The sequence below is a fragment of the Sceloporus occidentalis genome, unplaced genomic scaffold (assembly GCF_023333645.1).
Source record: "Sceloporus occidentalis isolate IW3139 unplaced genomic scaffold, rSceOcc1.0.p SCAF_4, whole genome shotgun sequence".
In the NCBI taxonomy this organism is placed as follows: Eukaryota; Metazoa; Chordata; class Lepidosauria; order Squamata; family Phrynosomatidae; genus Sceloporus; species Sceloporus occidentalis.
The window spans coordinates 9,658,921-9,684,296 of NW_028316984.1; positions in this window are offsets into that span (position 1 = coordinate 9,658,921).

The following is a 25,376-nucleotide window of genomic DNA, read 5'->3' on the forward strand; positions in this document are numbered from 1 at the left end:
GAAGGTATGTGAGTTTCCAGGAAAGAAATAAGCTTTCAGTAATAATACGCATAAATATTGTGCCAGTTCCTGCTTGCTTATCTGTATCAAGCCACAAGTAAGGTACCAATTCCAGTTGCTTGTTTGTCATCTTGTCATTTTTTCACTGGCATACTTATCTATCCTCTGTTTACAACAGCACTGGTACCTCTGTGCAGCCACTGCTTTAGTTTGTTTTGTCGTTGAGTCAAGCAGCTGCAAGAAGCGAAGTGGAGAAGTGAAAAGAAGGTGGAATGCGTAGCTGTGAGTATATGGGAGGTAAGTATGCCACAGGGGCAAGGTGAAACAAGCTGGGAGAAGGAAGGGAAGGTAGGAGTTAGAGAAGATGCAGGTACAAGGTATAAGAGAAAAAACACATGACATCTGGAAGAGGAGGAGAAAAGGGAGAAAGGAAGAGAGAGAGTAGTGGTGGGGTACAAGAAGGGGAGGATGGCAAAGGTGCAAGATGGTGCAAGGAAATAAGAGAGGTGCAGCTCTGGAGTAAGAGACAGAGGCTTTGTGGAAGCACAAGGTGAGGCAAGTGATTAAATAAAGGAAAAGGGTGAGAGATGCAATGGAAAGATGTGAGAGGTAAATGTGAGGTATAGTGCAAGGAAAGGAGGAGTTGTTTGTAAGTTTGTCCTTCTTTTCTTTGCCAGTCAGATGACCAGAACAATAGATGCAAACTACAGGAAAGGAGATTCCACATCAACATTAGGAGGAAGTTTCTGACATTAAGAGCTGTTTGACATTGGAACACACTGCTTCAGATAATGGTGGAGTCTCCTTCTTTGGAGATCTTTAAACAGAAGCTGAATGCCCATCCGTCGGAGGTGCTTTGATTGTGAGTTCCATAGTAGGGGTTTGAACTGGATGGCCCTTGGTGTCTCTTCGAACTCTATGATTCTATGAGTCTATATATATTCAAATCATGGATGGTTGAATCTGTAGATAAAGAAACTGTATATGGATGGCCAACTGTAGTTCTGAGTTTTTATATATTTATAGTTTATATAGGCGGGTTCCACACCGCCAAAAAGTACGTGCTTGGTATGTACTAGGGTTAGGAAGGGGCATCCTTTCCAGACGCCCTTAACCCTAGTACGTGCCGAGCACGTACAAAATGGCGGCGCCCATTCTACATGTGCGCGCCATTTTGATATAGCGGATGCTTAGCGTCCGCATGTCTCGGCACCATTATGATGTTGCAAGTGCACCAATGGTGCTTTGTGGCGTCATAATGGTGCCGCAAAAAGAAGCCACTTTTTGCGGCTTCTTTTTGCTGCACGGAGGAGCCGTGCGGCTTATCCACTGCGGCTCCTTTGCGCAGCAAACACCGGTGCCGGCAGACTGTCCTTTTGGGTGGTCTGTAAAGTGCCATAATTACCTTAATAACAGTACCAAAGCTGAAACAGAATGGTAGAAAAATTCAGTAATGAATGTGTTGAATTTGTATACAAATTTGAATGCAAATTAGCAATATCCACAACTACAATAATTTGCATTAAGTTTAAATTAAATGCTTAGTTTGAGGGACTGGAATATTGAAACCCCATCTATGGCCCAACATAGTGAAAATGAGCTTTAGAGATTCGTGTGTGTGTGTCTGTAGAAATATTGGTTCCCAGAAGTAGAGCTTCTCCATGAGTTAATTCTAGTTATGAATTACTGGGGCATTTCCAGGGGCTCTCATAAATTTATGAATTAACAATGAATTCAGTTAAAATGAACCAGGATTTACTTCTAAATAGGGCCTGGTTCATAGTTTCAACAATCCCCATATGAGCACATCAGAAGAAAAGACTTGACTTCATTTATATGCCCAGGAGCACAACTTTTGCACAGAGAAACTCATAGTAAGTTCTGAATGTAGCATTTCTAGTTAAAATCTTGTGAAAGACTTATGCTTCAAATGTCTGTCACCAACTGCAGGTGATGCTAAGCTAGAAGCAGTACTCCAAAACACTATAGCATAGCCTGTGGTTCAGAGATGTAGAAATCTTGGGTTTTGGCAAGGGTTACAGCACATAAATAAAGGCTGTTTGTGGTTCCCATGCCCTCCTGGATGAGTAAAAAAATACAATTTTTCTTGTCCTAAATGAGAAAGGGTATGTTGACACATTGAAAGACACCACTGAATAAATGCTCAACCAGGTTGAGATGTCTGTGAAAAATTTGCATTTTGTAAAAAATAACATTTTTAATGCACAAATAATGCTGTTTGATGTACCCTCAGCAGGAGAGAGCATTTCAGATTACTGCTTTTTGCATGTGAAAATGAAACAGGCAAAGATTTATATCTTTACCCCTGAGGCACTAAAGGGTGTGTGCACACCATAACTAGCTCTAAATATGTTTAAGAGCAGCATAAACAAATTTAAGAGACCAACATCAGCTGTTTATACATCATTACCCAATACTAAATATTTGCAATCTGTTTCTATGCTTTATTATGCATATTTAGAATCAAAATCACTGTGTTGGAAGGGAACTTGGAGGTAATCTAGTTCACCTTGCCTAATGTAGTCCAGCATTCTCTTAAATACTTCCATCAAAGGAGAACCAGCAGGTCTTAGGGCTATCTGTTCAATACCATCTGATCTTGAGGTCAAATCTCTGGAGCACTGAAAAAAAATCCTTTTTCTTCATGGCAAACTTTCAGATATGTGAAGACTGGTGTGTCTCTCAGGGAGCTAACATGGCTTGATTGTTGGACTAGGACTCCAGTCATGAAAATCTACTGGATGGTCTTGGGCAAGACATACTTTTGCAGACTCAGAGCAAGACAACAGAAAACATCCTCTGAATAAATCTTGCCAAGAAAACCTCATGATCGGGTCTCCATAAGTCTGAATCACTTGAAGGCACATAACAACATCAGGAACAGCAACGTTTCTCACATGAATTTCCACTTCTCATGCCTAAATATACCCAGCTCTTCCAATGATTTCTAGGTGTTTTTCCAGACTCTTCACTAACTTGGTCAATCTATGGACATGCTTCATTGAGGTAAAGTCCTTTGTTATCCAGAATAGGGCAAATCACTCCAAATCTGGCCTGACCAGCACAAAACAAGAACCGACCTATTACTTCTCTTGGCTTGTATATGATGTTTCTGTTCATTTAGCCTAATATTAATTCACAAATCTTTTAAACTGCTTTGTGCTCATCCATAAAAGTCTTTAAATATATTTGATTTATTTCATGATCTCTTTAGAAATTGCATTATCATGCTGCCCCACATTCAGTGTATGATACACGAAGACACCAAGATCCATCTTATGTCATTCAAAGCCAGGACCTCACATCCTATACTCATGTGTTTGATGTTTTGTAACTAAATGATTATAATTATTTCTGTTGAACTGTACTTTTCTAATCTTGGCACAGTTCTCCAGCCTGTCGGTATTTTCAGTTTTGGTCCTACAGGTTGTTCTGAAATGCTTATCTGAAATACTTGGGATGAAAATTTTGAATTTTGGAATACCTGTATTTCCACATACATATATAATGAGATGTCTTGGTGATGGTACTGAAATCTAAACACAAAATTCATTTATGTTTCATATACACCTTGTACAAATAGCCTGAAGGTATTTTTATAGAGATTTTAAAATAATTTGGTGCATGAAACAATGTTTGTATACACCGAGCCATCAGAAATGAAAAAAAAGTCACTGTCTCAGACACGTATGAAAAAGGTTTTGGTTTTTGGAGTATTTTGGATTTTGGAATTCTGGATAAGGAGACTCAGCTTGTATCTTAATGTGCTGTTACCTATCCCTGCCAGTTTTGTATTATTTGCAGATCTGATAAGGAACCCAAGTAGACCTCTTTCTAAGGCCTGTTACAGACTGCCAAAATAAAGCTGCTTCAGGTCTCTTTGGAGGTATGCTGTTTAAATGATGCATGCATCCTAAAAATCCGGAAGCTGCACCAAAGCTGCACTCCAGTGCTTAGGAATGGAGAGTGGCTTTGGTGCAACCTCCGGACTCTTAGGACCCATGCATCATTTAAATAGCATACCTCCAAAGAGACCCGAAGCAGCTTTATTTTGGCAGTCTGTAACATTAATTTATAAAATGGTTGAGTAGTAATGGGCCTAGTACTGAGGACTACAGCATTATTCAAGACTTTCCCCCAGGCTGTTGCAGTGCCACTCATGACTAGAAAAGTTCTCTGAAGATGCCAGCCATAGATGCTGGCGAAACCTTAGGAATAAACTCTTCTAGAACATGGCCACATAGCCCGAAAAACCCACAAAAAACTTAAGTTCTGAATGTTTCAAACCATGATTCCCACAACCTCCTTTTTGGAGGGAGAGAACACCTTTTCTAGACTGGAAGTAATTTTATTACTTTAGGAACATAAAATATGTTAGCCTAGTTTCTCATAAAATAGTATTTGAAACTGTAAAAGTACAGTTTATTCAGAAAATAAACAGAAACTGAATCAACTTTTTTACAACTGTATTTTTGGTACAAATGGAACTATAAGGTCCTAAATTGTAAGGAAAATCTGAATTATGAGGAACCTCTTTAGTTTTGGCAGTTTATGAGGAACAGACCCAAGAAGAACCCCAATAAAAACAGAAGAAACCACCAACACGAGCAAAACAAGGAAAGTTATTTTGTCTTCTAATCCTCCATAGTGCCAATCAGAAATAAAGCACTCATTCCATAAAAAGAACGGAGAAAAGGAAACCAGTTGTAATGATGTGCCATTCTCTATGTAGTCACATGTAAGAGTTTACTTGCAAAATATAGTTTTTAGAAAGAAGGAGGCTGTAGTAAAAATAAGAATCCGCTCTCTTTTATATTTTACTAATCATTCTAAATTAAAAAAAGGTTGCTTAATCCACACACAGTTTTTATGGGGGGAAATGTTCCCTAAAAACCTTCCCAATTTCTTCCAGATCTTCACATGATCAGTCATTGGGTACAGTTGGTCAGTCAGTTGTATGTCAATAGCTTAATATATTAATGCCCAACTTACTTTTTAGCATCTTCTTAACAAAGCTTTGTGGAAAACTTTTTAAAATGCTTTGCTAGGATCAAGGTATGCTATGCTGAAGTCATATGTTGAAGCTTTGTTAGGATCAAAGTATGCTATGTTGATTCCCAAGGTGTACTAGACTTACTACTCTATCAATAAAGGAATTAAGTTTGGTCTGCCATGACTTGATAAACCCACACTGACTCCTAGAAATCAATTATATTACTGTCTAATAATAACTTGCAAGGAGAAAAAAATCTTGAGTATGTAGAGCTGCTTCATCTTGTATAATCTGGGCTGTAATCACAGGTATTTTACAGACAGTACCTTTTCAGATATGAAATGTTTTTTTTCATATAATGCACATTTTCTATTTTATACTCTGTCATACTTTCTGACATTATAGTTTTTCACAATATTTAAAGATGTCCAGCTTTACCTAATCAAAACAAATGTGTTTTGAGATGAAGTATTTATATTTTTCCTTATATTTACAAAATTATATTACTTGTTTAAATATTATTATACAGGCTGCTTTATATCTTTTCTAATTTAGAGGTTTTAGCATGGTGACAAAAAACTGTACAGAAATTAAACCTGTCAGTTTTAGAGCTGGTTTTGGAAGGATCCTTGTACCTTGAGAGAAATGGAATAATAATGGCTCACAACAAAATGTTGGCACCCATTCCCAATTCCAGACAATCAGTGTGTACTAAGAGCTTCATAGTGTTAGACAAGGAGGAAGAATTGGAGGAAGAATTTCAGAATACTGGAAAACTGGAGAACACATTTTCCCCTCTTCCCTGTCACCTAAGGTCCACATGTTATGAGGCTGTCTGCCAGCCCTGCATCTGTACATTTTATTTTATTGCTGTATCCTGTGTGCATCCCCCCCCCCCCACACACACCAATTTACTGCTCCCAAAAGGAAAGGAATTGTTAACTTCAGAGTATGCAACACAACATTCCTTTGCAAGAGGAAGCTCTTTGCTTAAGGTAACCAAAGAGTAGTTGTTCAAGGAACAGAAAAAAGACATATCCTGGCTAGCATTCTGTTGGTTAGTCCCAATTAGAGTAGACCTATTTCATCAGTTGTTGAATTATGAGTCAACATGCAGGTGGGACCCATTGATTCAATTGATCTACCACCTTAGATGCCTTTAAGAAGGCATTTAAGATGGATCTCTTCCGGCAGGCCTATCCACCCAACCTGTTATAAGAGGGTTAGAAATACTCCACCTCTATTTGTAATGATATTTATTTTAAATGATGATTTAGTCAATACATTGTATTGGTAATGGTATATTTTTTTATTGAGTGTATTTTATATGACATTGTAGTTTTAATCTTTTAATTGTTGTTTTTATTGTTGTAATCCCACCTTGATCCACAGGGAGAGGTGGGAAATATAAATAAAATTATTATTATTATTATTATTATTATTATTATTATTATTTTCTAATCAGGACTAACAACACAAACTACAATTCCCAGAATTCTATAACACTGAGCTACGATAGTTAAATCAAATAATCAAACTGGATTATTACTGCAGTGCAGATACAGCCTAAGATAACAGAATGGGAAGCAGAATGGTTTGTCTTTGGGGTTGTTTTTTCTCACAAAGTCTACATGGAAGTTTATACATGTTTCCATGTGCATTTCTCTAAGCATAAATATTTTTGCACATTTCTCACAACATCCACATTTTGAGAAAGCAGTTTTTCAAAACATAAAAAGCAAAATCCACTGGTGAGTCTCAGCCAGAGTATAGTGTAGGTAAACCTCACTGAATCAGTGGATCTTATGTAAATGTTGGTTTTCCAACTGTTAGTTCCAGCTAAAATAGACTTATTGAATCAATGAATCTTACTTAAGTGTTCACTTTTCACGGCTGAATCCTGTTGTTAGTCCCAACTAGAGTAGTTCAATTGAATCAATGATATTTACATGAATGTTAACTCACCACCAGTCAATAACTGATATAAACAAAAATCCATCAGTGATACCTTTATTGGCCAACCGAAATGCACAATATACTTGTCCAGGGGCTTCTTCATCAGGCAAGATGTTACAAACCAAACAGGAGAAAAAACCAATTGGAGATGTTAGATGCCTGTATGTTGTTTCAGTCTTTAGTAAAGACAGTATGATGGGGAGGATATCTTTTGAAGGCAGGCTCCTCCTCCTTCTGGTCATGCGGCAATAGAGAGATTTTCAAACTCTAAGAAATTTAAAGTCAATTTGCATGTCAACAAGGATCCCTCTTTTGCAATCCAATGTTTGCAAAATTCAGGGAAAAATTAATATTCAGTTGTGTTTAGGAAAGTACAAAATGATAACTATGTATAAGCGTATGTATCAAACGAAAACAGTACTGCTCACTTTTCCTCCAACCATGAGAAAAGAAGAGCTTTGCTGACTATGATCCTGTTTCCTACTTCCTTGAAAACAGGCACAATTTTATTAATCTCTCTCTTGTTCCCCTTTACCTTTTCTGTAAACTAAGAAGCTGCCAGCCTCTTATAGACACACATTAGCCTTTCTTTGTCGAGAAAGTGCTCCTACGTGTGGATAATTTTTGCTGTCTTATTTCTATACCTTTTCTAGCTACACAGTATCTTTTATGAGACATATTAAAGACATTGCAGAACTGAAAATGGGGCAGAAAGGGGCAGATAAAATGATTTGTTTTATATTGACTGTAAAAGACTGAAGTTCTATTCCCAAAGCTTTGTTTACTCTGTTTCCTCCCACTCCCTACTAAAATGGTTAACTTGTTAAGTGTTAACACTGTTTTTGTGCCTATATGGCATGACAATCTAATTTATAATGTTCTGTTTTTACAGGGTTTTGTATATTAATGAACACAGTTTTGTTTTTAATAAATAATGCACAATAGTTCTCACCAAACCCTTCTTTCTGACCATTAAGGTAAGACTAAAGCACAACATCAGAATTTGTTTTTACTGTATATACTAATGTATAAATCTAGAAATTTAGGTCAAAAAACTGACCCAAAAAACCTGTGTCGACCTATCCATGGGGCAATTCAGATACTGTACTTTAACTCTCATTTTTTAAAAAGAGAACCATTCCCTGAGCAAAGGAAAGAGTGTAATTTGTCCTGGAAGCACTGACCTCCCTCTATTCTCTCATCCAGCCAGCCTTTAAAATGAGTACAAAGTTATGTCTGCTGGAATTTTGTAAGTTTTTTGGCATTGTTTTCCTTTGCTTCATCATTTAGATCCTTTGTTACATGCCCCTAAGTTTTACCCTTGACTTATCCACGGGTCATATAAAATCCATAATTTTGGCCTCCAAACCTGCCCTCGACTTATACATGAGGTCGACTTATAGTATATATGGTAATTCTAATTTTTATATTGGCATAAAAACTTTTCCATTCAAAACCAGTTCCAAAAAAAGGAAGTAGTTTAAAAAAAACATGGGTAGCACTTCTTGGTTTCTAATTTTTGTGGAGAGTAATAGAGATATAGTTTCTTTCTATGGAGTTTATCACACTGGCTTGGTTCCCAGGATAGACACAGGATGTAACTTTAAGAAAGTGGATCTTGTCACATTTCCCAATCACCAAGGAGTACGCAGCCCATTTGCAAACAGGGCTTCTGCCTCATTCTTGAAAAGATGTGGGAGGAGCCCGGAAAAGCCCAGGTTGCAAATGGACTTTTTACTCCCTGGTGATAGGGAAATGTGATAAGATCCGCTGTCTTAAAGTTATATCCAGTGTCTATCATGGGAGCAAAGCCAATGTGATAAGTTCTTATATCTATGCTCAAGGTTTCTTTTGGAGGCAATATTTCAGTGTGCCTGTCATGAGGAGATATTACACTGAGTGAGCCAGCATGGCGTAGTGGTTTGAGTATTGAATTATGACTCTGGATACCAGGGTTCGATTCCTGGCTTGGTCATGAAACCCACTGGGTGACCTTGGGCAAGCCATGCTCTCTCAGCCTCAGGGGAAGGCATTGACAAAACTCCTCTGAACAAACAATGGTGGTATCCAGACCGGAGCCCCTCAACCCTAGCACGTACCTGCGGCAAACTGCTGTGGTTACCCCTCTGCAGTAATTTGTTTACTGATTTATTGAATTTATATCCCACCTTTCTCTCAAGATGGAGAAAGTACCCCTTCTTTTTGTTACTTTCCTACCAAACTGCCTTCTTCATTTTTGTTAGCATTCTTTACAAATGCACAAGCCTGCAAAGATTTTCAGATTTCTAGAAGACACACTCATAAAGCCTGAGATGGCTTGTTAACTGTGGTTAGTTCACCCTTTTCAGCTGGGTTTTTGTTACATCACTGTAAATAGTAGGTACAGAAACATATGTGTTGCATTCAGGTTCCAATATGGAAATATTCATTTTTCTTACCATCTGAGACTGCATTTTGCTTCAAAATACCATATATTTGAAAGGGCCTGTTACATACTCTAGAAACAATAAATGTGCATAAATAGTGCCTATATTTCAGACATCTTCACAAGTAAAAATCAGGTGGTTTTTAAAGTGTGTGTACAAAACTTAAATACTTTTTTCAAAAATGTCCACAAAAGTATGTACAGATGTGTCCCTAGAATGAAGAAATAAAATAAAAGTGAAATCTCACAGTCCAACATGGAGGCTGGATGGCACCTGAATGCCAATTGGAAACAGAGAAACCTAACAAGAATGAGGCTGACATATTTTCATACCCTTAATAGCTAGCAGGAAGGATTGCCTGGGAAAACACTGCCTCCCCCTGCTTCTCTTCTCTTGTAACAAACTGGCACTTGTATAACAACAGTGGCCTTTTGCTTTAAAGGACTATGGAGGCTGTCTTTAATTTGAAGTTATTTAGGAAATAGAGGCACCTGAGCCTTGTAGACATGGCAGTTTGGGGCTCTGCCAGCATTCCTGTACACTGTGCTCCTCCTGGAACTACCTCTTGGTGGCACCAGGAGTTCATACTAAAGTCCTACCCTGTGGCTGGATCTCTTTGTAGTTGAGCAAGTACAGTACCACAGGTTTTACGGCAGTAAATGTAAAACACTGTCTATATGATTCTCCTCAAATGTATGTTTTGGTTGGGGTGATACTCGATACTCTTTGTAGAATTAAGGGATGTTAGCTTCCAGTCAAACTTTCCATGTTTTCAGCTCCGTGGAAATCTGAAGTTGGCTAGAGGAAGAGTGGAAAGCTATGTAGGCTCAAGAAGGCAAGAGGTTTATGCCTACAAAGTCAAACATATTCAGCCTTTCTGAGAGTAAAAAATGGTTTGGAGCACTTCAAAGGATGCATATGTTTCATATGAAAAGTGAGAAAACTGTGTTATGTAGGGACTTCGGGGTGTAGCATAATATCCTTTGGGGAACAAATTTGGCAAAAGGAGTTTCAGTGCCCGAACCCTAAGTTCACAACTAAAATAGCAAATACCAGGAATATGGGATTAGTCATTTTATCATCATTTTGGATATTAATGACTTTCTTGGGGAAAGGGTTATGTTTAGGACTGCAGCCTAAAGATAAAGAAATTTGGGATAAAAGTAAGAAACATAAGTAATCCTAGTACACATGTTGGGAAAGGATGATCATCAAATTTTCAATCGTCCATCTCCAACATTCATCTCCAACATAGGTAGATTTTAATGTTAAATGTGATTTAAAGTAATTCAGTGCTTATGTTTAATTTTTTAAACATGCCATGCTATACAGGGCTCCTTATCCTTAAGCCTTACTCCCAATTAAATGCATATAGGATTGCACTCTTAGCCACCATCACAGTACACTGTTATAGACCTATATTCCACTTTAACTATCAAAGCAACATCCTGTGGAGTTCTTTGGTTTGCAGTTTAGTGAGGACCAAGAGAAAACCCCATAATTCTATAGAATATTGCCAGAACAATTAAAGTGGAATAATAGTGCTGTAACAGTTTAGTGTGATAGGGAGCTTAATTTCTCAACTCAATTTATATCAGCTATAAGAGTTATGTCTACATTGTTACTTCAGTTTCATACTACTTTAATTGTCATGGTGCTATGGAATGCTGGGATTTGTAATCTGACAACCTACCTAAAATCTCTGCTAGAAACCTGTAATCCATTTCCCTGAACTGCAGTTCCCAAGACACTCTTTGTGCCTATGTACACTACATAATTCAACTGATTTAATTTTCTGTTCCTTTCTTATTATGGTACCTTAGTATCTTCTAAATAACCCAAAAAACTACAATACTTGTTATTCCTTATAATGGAGCTATCACTATTAAACTGATATGTAACTGATAGAACGACGTAGTGCAGTATCCCACATGTTCCTCATAGAATCACAAGATGATAGATTTGGTAGGCAATACAAGGGCCATCTAGTCTAACTCCCTGCCATACAGAGGTAAAGCACTCCTGAGAGATGGCCACCCAACCTCTTTTTAAAGACTTCTAATTAAGGAGAATCCACTATTTTATGGGCAGTCCATTTCATTGTTGAACAGGACTTACCATCAGAATCTTTTTCTTGTAATTTGAATCAATCAATCAATATTTATTGATTAGCCCTTAGTCCATCTCAAAGTACCACAAGACTAAATAAAACTTTGTAACAAGTAATTTGAATCCATTATGAGGTGTCCTAGAAGTTTATCGCACACCTCCCCCCCCCCCCCCCCCGTTATGGGACCTGGAAAGGGACTCTCTATCTCACAGCAAATCGTCCTCAAAAGGACCCCATTCCATCCCCCGGTGCCAAGTCATCCCCATTCAGTGCTGAGGAGTGTTAAATGTTCTGGTTGGAAGTCTTCCGACTGAGGAAAATGACGCCGCTCAGCACTGAATGGGGATGGCTTGGCACCGGGGGATGGAATGGGGTCCTTTTGAGGATGATTTGCTGTGCGATAAAATTCATTTTTTCTTGCTGGTGTGCGGCCCTGAGAATCCCCTTCCAGTTCCCATAATGGGGGGAAAAAGGTGTGTGATAAGCTTCCTAGTCTCTGGAGCACCAGAAAATAAGCTTGATTCATCCTCTATATGACTTCCTTTCAGACATTTAAAGATGGCTATTATGTCATCTCAGTCTTCTCTTCACCAAGTTAAACTTATTTGGATGGGATACAGACCGCCCAAAAAGGGCTGTCTCCCGTCGCCTTGGTTTGCTGCGTGAGGGAGCCACAGCAGACAAACCGTGCGGCTCCCTCGCGCAGCAAAAAGAACCTGCAAAAAGCGGGTTCTTTCTGCGGCACGGTTGTGATGCCGCAAGGTACCAATGGCGCACTTGCGGCATCACAAAGGCGCTGGGACATGCGGACGCTAGGCGTCCGTCACATCAAAATGGCAGCACCCATAAGGTGGCTAATTTTTTTTATATTGTTTGTAAATTGCGCCCTCATCTGACAAATGGACATCCTATTACTGTGTAGATGTTTTGTTTGGCTATTTTCAAGTTAAAGTTTATCATAAGTTTATATTTTAACCTTTAACAGTTATGTTGCTTGTTGTGATTTTGTTTTATACTGGTCAAAGACTGAATAAATTTTATTACAAATGGTGGCACCTGTATGTACATCTGGGTTGTCCTCTTCTGAATATGTTCCAGCTTATCAATATCCTTTTAAAAAAACCATTATGATGCCTGGAACTGGATACAATATTCCAGGTGAGATCTGACCAAAACAGAATAGAGTGGCACTGTACTTCCCACATTGGGGGCACTATGCTCCTGCTGATGCAGTCCAAAGTAATATCTCTCTTACTGCCACTGAATAATATTGCTGGCTTATACATAGTCTGTCAAGACCCCTAGATCCTTCTTACATGCATTGCTGTCAAACCAGGCATCACCTTTCCTATAACTCTGCTTTTCATTTTTCCTGCTAAAATGTAGTTTTGGCGAAGCTCTCCAATCTTTTAATGTCATTTTGAATCCTATTCTTAGCTACCACTCTCAATTTGGTATCATCTCTAAATATGATATGCTATCTTCTATTCCATTTATAAGTTATTTATAAAGATTTTGGACCACATTGGGCCCATGGCGGAACCCAGCAGCACCCCAGGATGAAGAGGGAATATTGGTGAGCAAGTCAACTATCAACCAGCTAAAATCAAGCAGTTAATAATCCACCCCACAGTAATATTGCATAGCCCATATTGTACCAGCTTGTCTGCAAGTATATCATGGTGGTTGTTGTCAAAAGCCCCTTTGCACTCCAGAATACCGTCTCCTTCCCTTGCATCACTGACTCTGCAGACAGGTAGCATGTGCATGGCAACTGCATGGAAGATACCCATGAGGACAAACAGCTCTCCAGTTTGACCATGCTGTCAGGCTTTTGTACTAGACCCCCTCCTTATATTAGAAGGGAATTGGGGAAGGAATAGTCTAATTCTGCTTTGCTATTTATATAGTGAGAAAGTAGTTTGGAGTAGGCATGATGTTTTGGTTTTTTTAAAAAAATCTGGCCCAAATCCCCCAATAAGGATAAATTTACTAGACTGTGAGAGCCCACCAGAATGCGCACAAACAGCTTTTGCACATACTTCCTATTATGAAGGCTTGTGTTTGATTTAAAGGTAGAAATTTATATATAGGGGCAGATAATGTGCTGTCATGGTTTCATTCCAGTTAACGTAGGAGCAAAGCCTAATGTAAATCTCATTGATTTTAATGGTTCTATAACTCAATTCAAATCAAACCAGGAACAGTAGCTTTATTTTGTAGCAACTTTCTAGTTATTGGAGCCCTCTCTCTATGAGAAGTTCTGAATATAACATTTTGGAGGATGCAGTTGAGAAATTTATTTGAGTTTACTGAGAAGGGGAACAGGACGGATGAGATGTACATAGGAAGAGCATGGCCTCAGCCTTGAAGAAAGGGTCTGAATGAAACGAAAATGGCTCTTTAATGATGGGAATATTGAATTCAATGACTGGGAATGCATGAGTGCTATAGGTGCTGGTGAGCGTGGGACTCCCCCACTACTGTATACAATGAAAATGTCCCTGTCTTCCTTGTAAGCAAACCAAAGGAGTGTTTTCCCAGGGTGTGGGTTCTGTCCCTTGGTAAATAGAGGATACAGGTGAATGCTTCAGGTATGTTCAGTGCTCACAGTGAGGAGGCCCTAATATAGCCATTCTCCTAGAGTTAAAAGAAATGGGGAAATAATTGAAGGTGCCCTTATAGCACAAGTGCTGTGTTGCTGAAAGATTTGTGTGCTTTATTTTTTAGTTATATTTTAAACCCTTGCATAGTTTCTCATGTTGCTTTAATTTTATTCCATTGTGTTTTGCAAATACTTTTATGGCACTCTGACCGCCGTGACAAAGTGCCTGGTAAATAATTACTCCCCATTGTTATTCAACTCTTAACCCGAAAACTGAAAGATGGAGTTTTAAAATGAAACCAAGAAAAAAAGAAAGTCAGAATGAAATGAGGACTCCCACATTTTGTCTCTAACAAATACTGTGTTTGAAGACTCTGGCCCATAATGCTGACAGTAATTATAGGGTGCCATCCTAAACATTGCTAAATAATTCCCTTCAGTACTTGGGTTTGATCTTGATCTGTGAATTCCTTTTCTCTTATGGGTGTAACTCTAAACAAGGGGATTAACATTACTTTGCTGTCTTTTTTACTTAGGTTAAAAGAAAAGGTTGAAAAGTTCTTCCGAGCAGTGTAGGAGGCTTTAAGTGCTGCGTTTAATATTGTAAGAGTTCGCCTTTCATAGTACATTTTTGTAAGCCTTTGTTTGAGGAGTTCTCTCTAGCCTGTGCAAATATGAGTAACTATTTTAAGAGAGAGAGAGAGAAAGGGAGGGAGGGAGAGGGAAAGAGATGTGACTGCTGTTGAATGGTTGGAAGCTGCCAGGAAACTGTTGCAATATGTTTCAATTCATATTTGCCATGTTTCCCCTTGTATTGAGATTGGCTTGAATTGAGCTAGATTAATCTATTGCTTTTAGATGTCTGTTGTTTGCCGTTAGCCTCTAACATTAAAGCAACAATCAAACACACTGATTATTGTCCCCAAATTCCATATCAGTTTAAAAATGGATAAAAGGCTTTGGCCTTACCCAAATGACGTTACACAACTGTGAATGTGTCTCAGTGGCTCACTTGGAAATGGAGATACATGGAAGCAAAGGTGTCATTTATAGATGGGGAAATAACTCTTGTTCCAGTTTTCAGACGATATCTGTGATTATTCCTCAGGAGCACCTCTGTCTCTGGACATCTCAGTGGTTCCAAACACTCAATGACTATTGTTATAAGCAATTAAATGGGCCTGTACTTGAGATATGTTTGCCAAAAAGAGACAACACCCTTCACTTAAAAAGACAAAGGGAACTCTTTGATGTGAATGGATAACATTGTTGTGGTAATTACAAGGTATTTTAAAAAGCAACCACAACAAATCTTCTCAAAATTGACTGCTTTTGTGTAATCTGAGTGGTTAAGCTTGCTTTCCTCCCTAACCATGCATGGCTTTCCTCTCCCAAAATACTGAAAGATGAAGCAATGCTTTCCTGTATGAAAGTCCTGTCTGGGATAACTGGCATGTGGTGACTTGTTCATACAAGCAAGCCATCACTTACCACTTTCTTGTGCTGTCCAGTTTCCACATCATGATGGATGATGGTGAAGATTGCTGCTGAACACATCACTCTTTCTCTGATATTCACCTGGTGGTACTCATTACCATCAGTAGCTTTGTCAGCCTCCTCAGCTGCTCCAAGAACTGACAGAGCTCCTTTTGAACAGGAGTACTTCACAATTCCTTCAAGAACCATAATTGTGAGGTTGCAACAATTATCTGATTAACAGATTGATTAACAGTGCAATCCTTTACATATCTGCTCAGCTATAAGTCCTGCTCACTTCAGTGGGGCTTACTCCCAGGTAAGCAGATAATGGACTGCAGCCTGAAATTCTTTTGAATGATAATTGGGTGTTACTGTTGAAGCAGTAGATATGTAATGAATGGGATGCACCTCCTTAGAGGTGGCATTCTTTCTTCTTTCACACAGAGGAGAGACTGCACCTTCTTAGATGTTTCCTGTCATGTCATGTGCATACACAGTCTAAAAGCAGAGAGAGAATATCTTTTTTCCCTCCAGAAGTCCAGTTTCATTGATATTGCTCTCAGAACTCTTTGAACTGGACTGTCAAGTTTTGGCTTTTTTTAAAAATGATGTCACTCTCAGATATCGGAGCTTATCGCACAGGGCTTATGGGATGCAATGTAAGGGAGTGGGAAGGGAACGGAACAGGGAAATCACACATATTACCACACGGGAGATTGCTGCCAATGCAGCTGGAAGTCCCCAATCCATTCCCCATTTGCAAGAACTGTTCAGAATCATTCTTGAAATTCGGCTGCTGTGGGGCGGTTGGGAAATGGATTGGGGACTTCTGACGCCATCGGCAGTGTTATCCTGTGCAGTAATATGCATTATTTCCCTATCCCGTTCCCTTCCCACTCCCTTCCATCCTGCTCCATTTGTGTTACCCAAGCCTCGTGTGCTAAGCTCCATTGTTGTACTCTCCAAACCCCTGATTACAGACCATATTGATCGGGCTGATGGGGAGTTGATATATAACACCTAGAGCATTACAGGTTCTACACTGGTGCTTTAAGAAAATATCTATCTAGCGTCTTGGGTTTGGCAGAAGAGTATTAACGGCCAAGGATATTCAAGTGATGTTTTCGGACACAATGAATTATTAAATAAATACTCGATAGCTGTTCTACCTTTAGTTTTAATGGTTCAAAAGAAGATCTTCCCTTTCCAAGCTAAGGATAGTGTGATCTAGGTGTCTGTGAAAGGAACCAAAGAGTAGACTACAGTTACTGAGTGTGACGCAGAAGAAGAAACATGGAAACTGGGCACATGCATGTGTGTGTGTGTGTAAGAGAGTGATATGCAGGGTTTGAGCTCTGTAAACTCAAAAGAGTCTTTTTGCAGTACCATCTCTCTCTCATTCTCTAGAGATCTACTGTGAAAGTGCCCTCAAAGTGGACTTTGATACCTTCTGGAATGTTTAAGATGTGCTTCTATACTTGTTCCACCAGTGTATTTGTAAATTAATTCACATATTTCAAAATGCCTCAGTGACACTCTTTCAAGGAAAACTAAACTCAGGTAAATGCTGTGCTCCTGAGATTCACCTGCAATTAACAAGAGATTAACACATTTAGGATTACACTGTAAAACACATGAATTAAGATTAATTCTTACATGTATTACTGTATTACATTTATATTCTGTCTGTCTTTCATAGAGCTCAAGGTAATAAAGTTTCCCTCATCTCACCCCACTCCATTAGGTTACAGGTCCATAATTTGAACTGGTATCTTTTCCTCAGCTGTAGCTTTACCCCAAAACAGCCTTTAAAAATAGGTAGTGAAAACCAAGAGTGCCTTTTATCTGTTTCCTTCAACCCAAACAGCTTCTGGGCAGGGAAAAATAAGTGTGGTAAGATCTTTGAGGGGAAATTTTCTCAATTTCTCACTGGGATCTACTCTTCTCACTTGCACTATATTGCTTTGCCTACCAGCTAGTGCTTTTCATTCAGATATGAGAAGAACTTATTTTAAATCAAGGATCTGTAACATTCAGGACAGAAATTATTTCCTTCTGCTTTTTGCTTTATGTGTCTTAATTTCACAGACATTGGTAGAAGTATTATTCCAGAACAATATCTGGGGGGGTCGGTGGAGATAAAGAAAGGGCATGCCACTGAGCCCTTCCTGTTTGAACTTCTCTTACAATGATAAATTTTGCTTTACACATAAGGAAATTATGGGTTAAGAACCAACGAGATGAGGAAGGGTGGGGAAAGGGATGAGCTACCATCTTAACATATGTCTTCAAAAATTTTCTATTGGCCTTTTGAAACTGTGATCTTTTTTGGACAACTTGAACATATGTTGTCAAGGCAGCATGCTCAGCTAATCTAGCCTAGTGTTTGGTCTGTAGTTTTGTTGTCATAAGATCATATTTTATTCTATAGCCTCTATGAAGATAAATTGTTTATGAATGACACAGTTAAAACACATATGGCCCCTTTCGGAGGGGAGAATGTTCATGGAGTATAGTAGTAATAGAGTGTAGTAACAGAGTGCTTTTGAGTTGCTTGAGCTTCTTCCCAGCCACCAGGGCCTGAGTGACTTTCAGCAGTAATGTCTTGCGACAATGTACATCTGCACTGGTGCTCTCTCCTTGTTCTGTGGACTTGTTCATGGCAAACGGCTTGTGGTTCATGGGCTTTGTTTGTTTGAGCATCCTAATCATGTTGGCAGAGTCACTTTGATTAAGCAAGACATGGAATTTGCCAGATTATGGACCAGTGGGACTACACCGACCTCAATAAAAGTTTTCAAATTTCCTCAGCTGGTTTTAAAGGGTGAGAAGCCATTTGCAAAACAAGAATAACAAAGAAAGTTCTTTCACAAGAAGGCGGTTTTGTCTAAAGCACTCACAATTTAAAACTTTATTGTTACTATTTTAATTTTATTTTTTTATATCCCACCTTTCTCCCAACACAGGGACTCATATCTTATATCTCATGCATGCCTCCGTTTTCCTACAAGATATCAGTTTATCTATGCAGAACAATAGTGGTTTGCCAAGAACAGCTGGGCTCAGATTTATATCCAGTTCTTCTAATGTCAGGTATAGTGCTGTGATCCCACACATCAGTGGTATTACTGTAGGGGGGATAAAATGAAGGCATTCCACCCCCCAAGAATTCTGCCATGAAATTTTCATTCAGTCTCCAAATTTCCTGCATTGTAATAATTTTAAACCTTAGTTGAATAAAAATTCTATTTAGACATGAGGAGAAAAGTGACAGACCAAATTATCGAGGGAGTACAAACACATCAAATATAAGTTCTAGATGTGACTGATTTTCAGTCTCTCTCTCTCTCTCTCTTCAATGCTGTAAATCTGGGAAGTAAAGGAAAAATTCAGTTGGGATGGCAGAATTCTTACAGGGGCCAAAGCTGCATCTCTGCCACCCACCCACTACTCGGTTTCTGGTTTCATGAGACTTTACTTATTGCAAGACCCTTGAGTTGGCTCTAGGCTAAGTAATGCTTTGAGCAAATCCATTGGACCAGTGAAATTCACATTATTTGAAAATTATTTTTGTGTGCAGCCTGAGGGCACTGCCACTTGGGCAGCATATATAAACATTTAAATAAAAATAAAGTCTAGTTTCAGCCTGGTGTAATCTGAGGGATGGCTTTGCTGACAGAGAGTCAGGAATGGCAGAGAAAGAGAGCTCACCAAGAAAATGAAGATTTGAGGAGAAAGGTTATTAACTATCTGAGTAAAAGTATTTTAGGGCTCTGAAAAATGTGTAACTCGTGGTTGTTCCATTGTTAATTTTCAAATCAAACATAATTTTATTGGGTGGTAAATAAGTAAATAACTACCCCTAAGAACACATATTTTCTGATCCCTAAACAAATTTCTCTTGTGTATCCCAATTTATGGAAAATGTGCAATTGTTATACCAACTAAACATTAGGCATGTCCTATCTGGAATAATCATTTTAACAGAATAATAGTTTTGCTAGGCATTGAGAAATGAGGGTTTTAGCTTTTATATTTGGATGTGAGCTTCACTTTATGTCAGCCTGGTAACAAGTGGCAGCAATGCAATGATAAGTTTGTTACAAGAACCAGCTCCCACGCTTCAGAATGACTACATTGTACAAATGTGTTGGGAGTGAATAATTTCAAAGTAGGGCCAACCTGAGAGCTTTTTCACACTACACAAGCAAAGTGCTCTAATTTCATTTTAACTGCTGTGTGTCCCTATTATGGACTACTGGAATTTGCAGCGTATGAAGCGGCATTTGGAATTCTCAACCAGAGAACCCTTCTAAGTACTTCACCAAACTGCATATCCCAGCATCCCATACTAAAATGCCATGACAATTAAAATGGAATCACCATGCTAAAATTGGGCAATGTAGGAAAGTGTTCTGAGATCTTTTACTGCCTGAGTTGGATCATCAAATTCATACCTGACAACCTTTTACAGATGAAAATGAGAGCACATTTGATTAAGCAATATCGGATTATTATCAAGATGGCAAAAGTTATTAATGAGGAAAAATACATAAGCTAGGATAGGCTGCAGCATTTCATTTTTGCCTGAGTCCACAGAGAAGTGCAAGATCCTACCCTTCCTCTTTTCTCGCCACTGCTGAGTTAATTATTTTTACACTGAATTCAATTTGCAGCAATTGATGTAAGATGAAGACAAAGAGTGAGAGAGGATGGAACAGAGAGAATCTGGATAATTTTAAAAGCTGCTGAAAAAGTGGGATGATGGAGGGTTGATTGGGATGGTCCCTTCCAAATCAGCCCTGTCCATGTAAATGTGATACCCTGCCAAAAAGAGTACACAGCATCCAAGGCCAACCAAATTATTTTGGTGCATAAGGTAAATACACTAGATATCTATCTCTATCTTCCCAGCTGTAAAATTCTGATGACAACAACAGCAACAAGTACAATAATAATAAACAGCTGTCTTTTCATGATACTGAAAAATTGCTGCCTGAGCTAGCAGCCACACTCTGCCTGATGGTGGGACTGCCTCTGCTTCAGAATGCATATGTTTCATGCTATTTTTTGTAATTTTGGATATGAAATGTGAGATATAGTAAAGATTTACTGCTCTCTCTACAGTTTTAAGTGAATAGCATGAAACATGTGCATTTTGAAGCAAGGTCAGTTCCGCCCAGTTCTCAAGTGGAATAATCAAACTGGCAAAGCAGAAGCTGAACAACAACCATTCCTACACCATCCCAGAAACACAGAGGATAGTAGAGGAAAGGGTTTTTTCCCCACATCATCCAGTGGTTTTCCATGGCTGAACAGGGATTTGAACTCTGTTCTCCCAAAGTCCAGGTCCAACACTCCAACCACTAAATTATACTGCAAATTACTCGTTCATAATCAAACACATGGTTTTACAGAGAAAAGAGAAAGGGGAATTCAAAAATGGCTGTAAGTAAGGCAGAAAGAGAGGATGTGAGAAAATGTGTAAAAACAAGACATGACCATAAAGACATGCTATGCCTAATCTATTACAGAATAACATCCAAACTTGCAATTACTGAGTATAGCTATGCAAAGGTACAAAAGCTGCTAACTCCAACAACAACAACAACAAAGAGGATTATACAATTAAAGTACTTCTGACAGATGGCCATCCAGCCTCTTTAAAAACCTCCAAATACTCCGGTATTTATAGCAGGCCTCTATGAGTGCACAGCTACTCTAGCAATAGCAAATACGTTTCCATACTGCTTATCAGTGCACTTATTGTGACCTCGAAACTGTAGCACATGCACTGGTAACCTCAAGACTTGATTTCTGCAATGTGCGGAGCTACCCTTGTGCCTATGCCGGAAATTCCAGTTGGCTCAGAATATGGCAGCCAGGTTGATTGGAGGAACAGCAAGGAGTGACCATATAACACCAATATTGAAGTCACTCCACTGGCTGCCTATTAGTTTCTGGGCACAGTACAAGGTGTTGGTTATCAACTTTAAAGCCCTACATGGCTTGAGCCCAATCTATCTAAGGGATCGCCTGCTTCCATATAATTCTCCCCGTACACTCAGGTCCTCTGGGAGGAATTTACTACAACCTTTAAAGACCAGATTGACGGCAACCTCCCAGAGGACGTTTTCTGCAGATGCTCCCAATTTATGGAATAGCCTGCCGGACAAGATCCATCAAACTACAGTGTGCCCACGTTATACACGGGCACGTTTTACACAGATTCCAGCATATGCTGGAAGCTGTGACGGAAGTGAAAGAGGCGCGCACCGGAAGGAAACAATGGCGTGTGCTCCTGCGTAAGGGAAGGGTGGACTGTACTAATCTAGAGAGCTTTAAAAAAAGCCATTAAGACGAATCTCCTCTGGCCAGCATTCTCGGAATAAAATACTCAGCCATGAAAAAGACTTCCTCATTTATCGAACCCTGCCAATGGTTATTGTTGGATTTTAAAATGTAAGTCTTATACTGTTTAATCTTGTTTTAAGGGGGGGGGTACTATGTATATATGGATATATTTTAGCCTGTTGTATGCCACTTTGATTGCCTGGCAAAAAGCGGGATATATATATATATATATATATATATATATATATATATATATGTTTTAAACACTCCCTAAGCAGTTTGCAAAGTGTAAGCTAATTGCCCCCAACAAGTTGGGTACTCATTTTAGCGACCTCAGAAGGATGCAAGCCTGAATCAAGCTTGCACCCTTGTGGTTTGTGAGTGAGTGACTGCAGTACAGGCATTTAACCACTGCACCACCAGGGCTCCCTAAGCATGCACATTGACTGTAAGTGGGTAGCATGGTGGAAGAGAAGATGGGGGCATGTATTAAAGAGCTTTTTTTTTTTTTTTTTTTTTTTTTTTAGGACACAGAGACATTCCAAGCTAAGATAATTGGGAATTGTATCATTGAGCCCTCCCCTCCAATTTGTTAGATAGGATTTTAACACTCTATTTCCTCCTCACCCACACATGCATCCAAATTGCCTTCTGACCAAATGTCTTCATCCTCAGGTTGAGGATTGCTGCATCAGGTGAGATTTGATTCCTCACTTTCTTTCTGAACTTAATTGGTTACCTTGCAGTTCCTGCTTACAGCTTTGTACATTCCTCAGTCTATTACTACACAGCAATAATGTGATATATAAAGAAGCTGATTAAAGTCCCAGTGAAACCTATCTCCAGCAAAAGAGTATTTTTAACAGCTGGTTCCATTTATATATTTTTTATTTCTTGGAACTCATGAATGTTCCGGTGAGAGATGGTATAATTGATTTAAATCAAATTATGAAACACTATACTCTGTTTTCCAAAACATACTTTTTTCTGGCACTAAATTCTGTAATGTATCATTCACAGGTAATGTTGAATAAAGCTGGAGGAAAAAGAGCTCCCCTTCAACCACATTGTCGATTACAGCATGTTCCTTCCTTGCAGCTGGAGCCAGAGTTTCTGTTTGTAATAGAATCAGTGTCTCATTAAACAATTGAAGAGTCGTTGCTTTAAGGTAAGATGCACAAAGCAGTGTTATTTCTATACCTTCTGCAATGCCTCAGATTTGTAACTGTATCTGAGGTTTCCTCTCTTGAATCACACAGCTGCCACAGCAGTGGTGAACCTGTGACAGGTTCAGACTGCAGGTGGAGCTCCTGTGAGTGAGTGCTTGTATTTATATCAAAATAAATAAATAAATAAATCCGGGCATGTAGAAATCCATAGTGCCAAGGGACTGGCTCAGGTAGAAGCCTTCTTAGTGGCAATTTGTCTTCTGTGCACAGGGAATATTTTATAATTGGTCTTGCTACTTGTCTCAGGCTAAATAGGTATATAGCAGGAAATAAGACAAAATCTCCTCAGGTTAAAAGTTACGGAAAACCAGTGATGTTCCTACTGAAAAATGAGTCAAAGTTCTGGAAAACATGGCCTATGAGGAGTGCCTTAGGGAGCTTGGTATGTTTAACCTGATGAAGAGAAAGTTAGGATTTGAAGGGAATGTCATATTGAAGGTGGAGAAAGCTTATTTTATACTGCTCCAGAGACTAGGGCACAGAGCAATGGATTCAAGCTACAGGAAAAGAGATTCCACCTAAACATTAGGAGGAACTTCCTGACAGTAAGAGAAGTTCGACAGTGGACCACACTCCTCCTTTGGAGGTGTTTAAACAGAGGCTGGATGGCCATCTGTTGGGGGTGCTTTGATTGTGTATTCGCACATGGCAGGGGGTTGGACTGGATGGCCCTTGTGGTCTTTTCCAACTGTATAATTATAGAACCATGGGTAGATGCTACCACTGAGAAGGCCCTCTTCATAATAAACACCAAATTACTGATTTTAATGCTGGGCCAATGAGTAGGGTCACTGAAAATGTTTGTAAAGAATTCTCATTTATAAACAGGTATAAGTGGTACTTCAAATTGCCTATGTTCAAGATGTATTAATAACTTGAAAGTTCAGTATTTATAATCAATCACTCAAGTCATTCACTCAAAAGCAGCTGTGAAAAAGTCTCAGAAGGGTCACTGAAGGTCACAACATACCAGGTTTTCTCATTTTATTTCCCAATATCAATGTACCATAAGATAGATCGGGCTCAGTGTGTGTATATAATTTATGGCTTCATGGATGAATAGGGCTTCCTTGATTCAAGTCTGACACTCCTAGTTCACCATGGTTCTCTGAGATTTGGTTAGAGCTGATGGTTGATAGACAGCTTTCCAAAAAGTACTGTAGCAATAACCATGACGACTCTTGGTTACTTGGAGTACATACAGGACTTGATTCCTCATAAATCTACATGGGTTGTGATATTTAAAGAAAAAAAAATCTTAGCCAATGTACAGTTAAGTGAATTCAAGTCTCAAAGAATGTGAAATATAACTTTGTCGTCTTTATGTATAAGTGAAACTGCTCCGTCAAAATCGTAAGCACTGTATGTAGTCAAAAGAGTTGGGAGGTGTTTATTTTTTACATGTGGCTGAGCATGGGTAATCAACAGCAGATGGGACATGTGTTAACAGATATAGGATCCTAACATGACTGTTGTCATCTGATGTGTTTTTATAATTAGTCAAGAATATTTAGAAGGTATATTCTTAACCTTTACACACCCATCTGAGGCTTTAGAGTTAAGAGCTTTTCCTTGTGAGCAGCAGCTGTAGTAAAGAACTGAAACCGTGTGATTCAAGTTATTGTAAAGGGCAGTCTATACAGAAGAGGAAAGGTTTTCAGAGCTGCTTACATAGAAGCTAAGGTAACTTGAGGGACATTCATGTAAATACTCTGAAGAGGTTAGTCATTAAGAAACACCCTGACAACAGATGTATATTTATTTATGGCCAATGTTCAGCTCAAATGCAAAGCTCTGAGCTGCATCAACAGAGTTTAGCAGTTCCTGGAAAACTGCAAAGACCTTTGCCACTGCATTTGTAGGGCATTGTGATCGCAAAGAACGTCTTGTTCCTTTATTTATCTAATTCTTCCAAAACTAGGTGGGGAAAAACTGAAGGTGGGGAAAAAGTACAGATTAATAATGCACACAATTAAGACAGTTACAATGTTGAACACACAATTAAATTAAACAAACAAATTAAAAATACATCAGTAAAAAAAATCTAGCACTTACCCATCCAAATTCCCTTCCACAGCAGTTGGTCAATTGCCAAAAACCACAACAACAAAACAGTAGCAGCAACAACAACAACAACAAAAGACACCCACAATAAAAAAGGGGTTTGCCTGCTAGTCGAAGGGGAACAAGGAGGGCTTCAACA